Source organism: Zosterops lateralis, assembly GCF_965231275.1.
Source record: "Zosterops lateralis genome assembly, chromosome: Z".
Lineage (NCBI taxonomy): Eukaryota > Metazoa > Chordata > Aves > Passeriformes > Zosteropidae > Zosterops > Zosterops lateralis.
In genome coordinates this window covers 64,027,850-64,034,516 of record NC_139800.1, presented here as the reverse complement: position 1 = coordinate 64,034,516, position 6,667 = coordinate 64,027,850, and positions in this window count along the sequence as shown.

Sequence of the window (6,667 nt, the reverse complement as noted above, 5' to 3'; positions counted from 1 at the left end):
AGGGTGATTGGGCATTGGAATGAACTGCCCAGGGAAGTGGTGGAATCACCATTCCTGGAGGTGTTTAGGAAGGAGTGGGTGTGGCACTCAGCGTCATGGTCTGTTTGACATGGTAGTGTTTGGTCACAGGTTGGACTCTGATCCCAGAGATCTTTTCCAACGTAACTTGTTGCAGACAGGTAGAGACATATATTATAAAAGAAAGGCCTTATAAAATACGGTTTAGACCCTGCTACTCTAGCTAAGCTAGAAGTGGCTTGTAAGTTCCCATAAAGAAAAATTGTAAGAATGAACACAATAACCTATTCTTAGAGAGAAAATTAAGTTTCTCCCTGCATAAAAAATGAATCTGTCCCATGAGAATCAGTGAAGAAAATATATAAACATTTCTAGAGAGAGAAAATTTGATAGACATATACAATAGCCCAAATGACCATTGAACTGAGTTTCAATGCATTGTTGACCAATTAGGTTTAACACAGGGCCTTCAGATATTTCCTATAAATATGAGATTGTGAATAAAGAGGGGGGTTTTCTGCATGAGGAAACTGAGCCCCATCTGCTTATTTATTACAGCAGTAACTGATTCTGTGATTTTGTGATAGAAGCTTGATATGATGCTATCTGTTGTGGCTCTAGAATTGCATACCCAAGTTGTGTTTACCAGTAAATGATCTGATGCCAGCTGATAGTCATCAAATGCACCATCTGTCCATACCTAATGTGTCCATACCTAATACCATATAACTTATATGTCCATTTTTCTACAAATGATTCCTGCATGAATCAGATTACACCTGAAACCAGATTTCTGTAGAAACATCCCGGATTTCCTAGTCTATACTAAGAGAAAACTGTGTCAGTGTATTTAAAAAACTGCTGGAGGACCTTACAAGCAGACTTCAGAAGGAGAAATTTTTTGTAGTTTCCTGCATGTAGTCATCATTAGTCCCCTTCAACAAAGAGGAAAACCATGGCAAGCACACAAATGGTTCTCACCAACAGACACTGCATTACTTGAAATGTAGATACAAGAAAAATCTACAACCAAATAAACCAAACACGACTTGGAAAAGGAATTTGAATGTGCAGCTCAATCTGCTCAAGCTGTCAACATAAACACATTTATTGGGTTTCTAGATGACACATGCTTGTACTTCTTTCAGCTTATATGATTGAGTGCTGAAGAGTCAGCAAGGCAGAAAAAACCCAGTGCTATTATGAGAAAGACATTATCAAAAATCCTCTGAAAAAATAAGCAAAATGTAGACAAAAACAAGGACTGAGGAAATGAATAGAGAGAAGATTATATACACACACCTCTCCTTTTCTAGCTGTAGATAATCATATTTTTTCATGTTGTCCTCTCTACAGAGGGCATTGACCAGCAGCCATAATGTTTCTAACTAGGTAAGCAATATCCCATGAAGCCCTGTTAGGAAAGGGTGAGGTTGGGAAGTGTTAGTGAAAGAATGAGCATTATGATCAGCTTTTAAGTGATGAAAACTCCACTTTTTCCCACTAGTCACATGTATTTGCTTTTTGGGGAAGTAAGGGGGCTTTTGCCAGCTTTTCAGATTGAATTTGGATGCATATGTACATCTACAAAATGTTGCTTCTTTTCTCTTATCTTCCCTCCTTCCTTCCACTCTCTCTCCTTTAAGAAGAACTTCTGGGAAGTTCAAAATATTGTATACCTCAAATTAGAGACTACCATTTGTAGATGGCTTCAAAATCCTGTTTTGGATGCAAAGTGGGAAGTTTCTGTCAAGAAGTCATAGAAATAAATTCCTTTCCAATTCCAGAACTGGTAATCCATAGAACTATGTACCTGTGAATAAGTAAATTAGTTAATCCAATATAAATACATCACTATTACAAATGGAATTCAGTAAGAGTTTGGTTATTTTTTAATTCTCACAGTTTATATATTTATGTTTTACTATCCTCTGGAATGAAATGATGAATTAATAATACTGTAATAATACTAATTATTTTTTATATTTCTAATAGACTTCCTTCAACCTGATAAAAAAACTTATCATGATGATTTTGCTACTTTACTGAACACTGGCACATTTGAAGAGATCCTTCAAAAAGCTTAGAAATGCAACTGCTGGTCAATACATTGCAATTATTACATGATTTTACAGGAGTAGGTTTGGATGCACAGACTATTAATTACATCTGTGAATTAGACTATTCATCATGGTTCAGAGTTCACAAATTGCTCAAAAAGAAAATTAATTCCAGCATCAGCGGAATTTGGTAAAGCAGGAAAAGTGTCGATGTGTGGACAGTGATATGGCAGAAATAAATTGCAACATCTCACTTAATTATGAAAATTTATTTGTGACTACACATCTAAAGTGTTTTATTTTCTGTTAGCAATGCAAAGTTAGATAAATCATCACTGATAGTAGGTTGGAGACTATTTGTTTTTATTAGTTTTAAGCATGAAAATTAGTCTAATAACACAGTCTTCTTTGAAGAGTTACTTACAGTGGTTTATGATATTGCCATGACCAGAGATTAACCAATCCCATTCTATAATGTGTGTTGCTCCACCAGACAATGTAATTCCACTGATAAAGTTTATCAGTGAAAGTTCTCAGGAGTAACAGCAAGTCCTGTCCATGTCCATATTTTTTCCCATAAATCTCAGTTAACAGCAGCAGATACCCAAATTCTATTGTATTCTCTTTTGACATGAAGTAAAGTCCACCATCCTTTGTGTCATGTGGAAAATACAAACAAAAAAAATACATCTGTTGACGTATTTCACCCATTCATGCTTGTACTTCTAGTGAGAGATGAGTTCTACTAATATTTGTGTAGCATTTCCTGTCTCTTCTTAAGAACTTGTCTGGCTTAGTTAATACAATTCCTGTTATGAACAAGCCTTGGCAGTAAAACAGAAAAACTTCAGGGGTGTAAGAACTGGCATCAGCCAATCTGCGCTCCAGGTAGTTATGTATCTGAGCAAGCAGAATGTGCCATTTCTAAGTTCTAATGATGGGATATTTTATGACAGTTCTATGCCAGTACTGGACTCTTTAGGAGGTAGGAACCATCAGAAGGTAATTCCAGCATCCCCTGGCAGTTTCTGTGCCTTGCCTTCTGTGCTGGTTTAGCAAGGAAGTAAAGGGTACTTCCCAAGCCTCTCTAGACTTGGGTACCAAAGGCTGAAAGCTCTAGCTAGGACCTGCAGAGTGAATATTCATGGTAGTAAATAACGAAGAGGTTGTGTTTATGGTAATTTCTTTATATTCCTTTTGAGTATGATAATTTTCGCTTTTAGATGGAGTTGGAAAAAATAAGTAAGGTAACATGTGTATGAAGTAGCCTGTGCTGGACTAAAACCTACCTGCCAACTTAATTTTTCACTAGAGTAGGTATTTATCATGCTATTTATCATACTTCACCACTTTTTTTTTTTTTTTTTTTTTTTTTTTTTTTTTTTTTTTTTTTTTAATAATCCCAAGCTGCATAATCAGTTCTTCCTTATACAAGAAAAAAACCCCAATTATTGGTGGATAAATCAACTTATTTGTTTTTCTCTTCACTTACCTAGTTGCTATGTTACAAATTATGGACAAGGTCCATTTTGATCATAAATGCTATAATAGCATTCATTGCCAGATCAGAGTAATAATTCTGATATCCTGGTACTCAGGCTGCACAGGCACTGACCTCAACAGGCTCATGAAAGAGGAGTTTCTTGTTGGTGGCAAGTACCACATCAAGTACTTTTTGAAGGCAGTGGGGAGAAGCAGGTTTCTTTTTCTTAAATTTCTCAGATCTTGCTGGATCAACTTAGATGCTCTGAGACTTTGGATCAAGTAATTGAATTCTTCCTTGATACAGTGTGACAAATTAAGAGATCAGAAAGTGAAAGTGTTGAGGAGAATAAAGACACTCTTGCTCTGTTAAAATCTGTCCATGTGCTCCTAGAAATACATTGGCTGCTTATTCTTCTAATCCTGAGTACATTTGACTTCAGGACTCCCCTGAAGGCTCGTTTCTATATTTGCTTAGAAGACAATATTCTAGAAGACATAGACAGTCTGGTAAGATACTGAATAAGGAGACAGACTTTTTTGACTTTTTTTTTTTTTTTTTTTTTAACAGTATTAGATCAAAGTACACACTATCAATTATTAGATGTATTAAGATGTATATGATAATATTAAATGCTACTAAAAGAACATCCATTCATAATTTATAAGAAGCCAAATATCTCTCTCCAGACCATCAACTATTTTGGAGAAGGAGAAAAAAAGAAAGAAAAGAGCTTATTTTAAACTTAAAAGTTAATTACCTTGTAACATTACAACCGAGCATTACACTTACACTATTCCAGGTGTTGAAGTGCCTAGCCCAGTTTATCCCAGAAAAACTAAACGTACTTCAGTCTTACAACATTTTGGAAAAATGACTCAGTTTCTAGTAATTGGCCAACGTCTCACCTTGACTCATGCAAGTATCTAGGGCATTCACATGTAACTGGTTGCAAACTGAAAACCAAAAATTCTGGGAGGAGGGAAGGGTGTTAACCATTCTTCCATCAGCAGTTTTCCATAGCTCCCATGCTTTCACATGTGACAGCTGGAAAAAGCAGAAAAGACCTCTTTTTGACAGTTCTTTTGACAAGGAAGTTGTACAACTTCAGAATGTTTGGAACACACTAAAGAAAAGAAAAAGAATCATAAGCAGTGTTTGTTATTGACATTTCTCCCTAAAAGTGCTAATGACAGGAACTGTCCATATTTTTGGTTTTCTTCCCTTGCATAAATACTGTCTGGATTACATCTCACTCCAACCACTGCATTTCTTTTTTAAGGAAGCTGGAGGCAATCCCTGAGTTTTTAAATGAAAACCAGGGTTGAAGCAGTCAGAGATTCTCACCCTTCCCCACCAGTCACAACCAAAAGGCTCCTCAGAAACACTGAGCTCTGCTGAATATTATTTTTAACAGCAGCATAGATGAGCTTGGTAGCAGCAGCTGCCTTGGTTTACCTCTCCAATGTGCTGCCCTGTGTCAGCTGTGTGCTTCACCTAATACAAATCAGGCTATTACAGCTTTTGGCACCAAATCTGGAGCTGTTGTGCTGCCTGCTGCCACCAGGGCAAAGTCAACTTGTGCGGAGCAGCAGTTGTTACTGGGAAAGTTGTTTTCACTCCTCTCTTCACGGGAGGAGCAAGTGAATTTACCACTGCAGGGCTTGGTCCCTTCACCCTATTTCTCATCTCTATTCCCCTATTTTCCAGTAGCAAAACCAGCCTTTCTACCACTCTTTATCCTTCTTGCTGCAAAAGACAATTTTCCTTGCCTGGAGTAATAGCTTGGAGAACAGCTCATTTCAGCTGCAGCCGTGTGGCCACAACAGCATCACCCTGAGAAACAGCTTTGGAAGAGGGGGTTTTTGCAAGTACTAATTGAGAAGACTTTTGGTGCTATTTTTAAAAATTTATTATTCTGCTCTTCAAAGAAACAGAAAGTGTTATTGTGTCTTAAACAGACTGAACTGTGTGAAAGATTTTTATGCCAGTTTCTTCTCCAAACTAGATTAATCTGTAAGACTTGTGATTTGTTTTGTGTGCTATTTTCTCATGTCAAACATGATAGAAATACAATAAAAACCTGCAATGTGTCTTAAATACCCAATTTTATGTCATTGTGAGTTTTCTTAAACCTTTTCTTTCAAGACCTTGTACAAGAATTGCCAATATAAGTAAGTAAAAGTCACTTTTGCATGTCTATTTTTGCTTTTTTTAGACACTCTTTATTGCCTGACTAAGCTGATCTTAAAATCCACATAAGAATACCCCACTGATATCAATAAATCCAACTTCATTCTCATAACATAACATATTCTTATGCAAAGAAGGCAAGATAGAGGCCGATGACTTGCTCCTAGCAGATTAAAATTAAATTTATTCTGCATTTTCCTGCTGTGTTTCTCTTTCCTCCCACCATTAGTCTGGAGAGTTTGTAGGAAAGATAATCTGCCATGCACTTGTATAGTGTCAGCACAACGGGGAGTGCAAAGGTCTTTTAATGATAAACCATGTAATAACAAACTTTGCAATGCAGCCTTGAGAACAGCAGTGTCAGTGCCCTTGGTGCCAAGTTCATCTGTCACTTGACAAGTTCATGAATAAAGGTGAGTTCAAACATAAATTCAGAGGACATTCATGGTGTTAGCTTTGATGTACACAATTCTGCCTTTGTGAAGTCTTATTCCAACACTCTCAATAGTGATCCTCTTAGGATGTGTTCATTATGTACTTTCACTTAGGTTGTTGGAGCAGAATGTTGTTCTGGGGACACATTTCTCTGAGTTAACAAAATTAATTTTTCTCTGCCTTTCATTTTTGGTACTTGTCTCTTTTTTCTGTTCATCTCCACTGAATGAGGCTGCCTACTTCAGGAAGTTCAGGTACCTCAGCTGGCAGCTATTCTCTACTCCTACACTCTTCTGTCCAGTACAGAGGCCGAGAACCGATGAGACAGTCTGACATTTGAAGGTCTTAAAGGTCTTTTCCATCCGAGAAATTCCATTGTAAATTAAACTTCTGCGAGTGGTTAAAACTCCCACAGGTCGGTTGTAACAGACAATTGTAAAACACTACCAGACACCTTGTCGAATCTCTCACCGCTCCT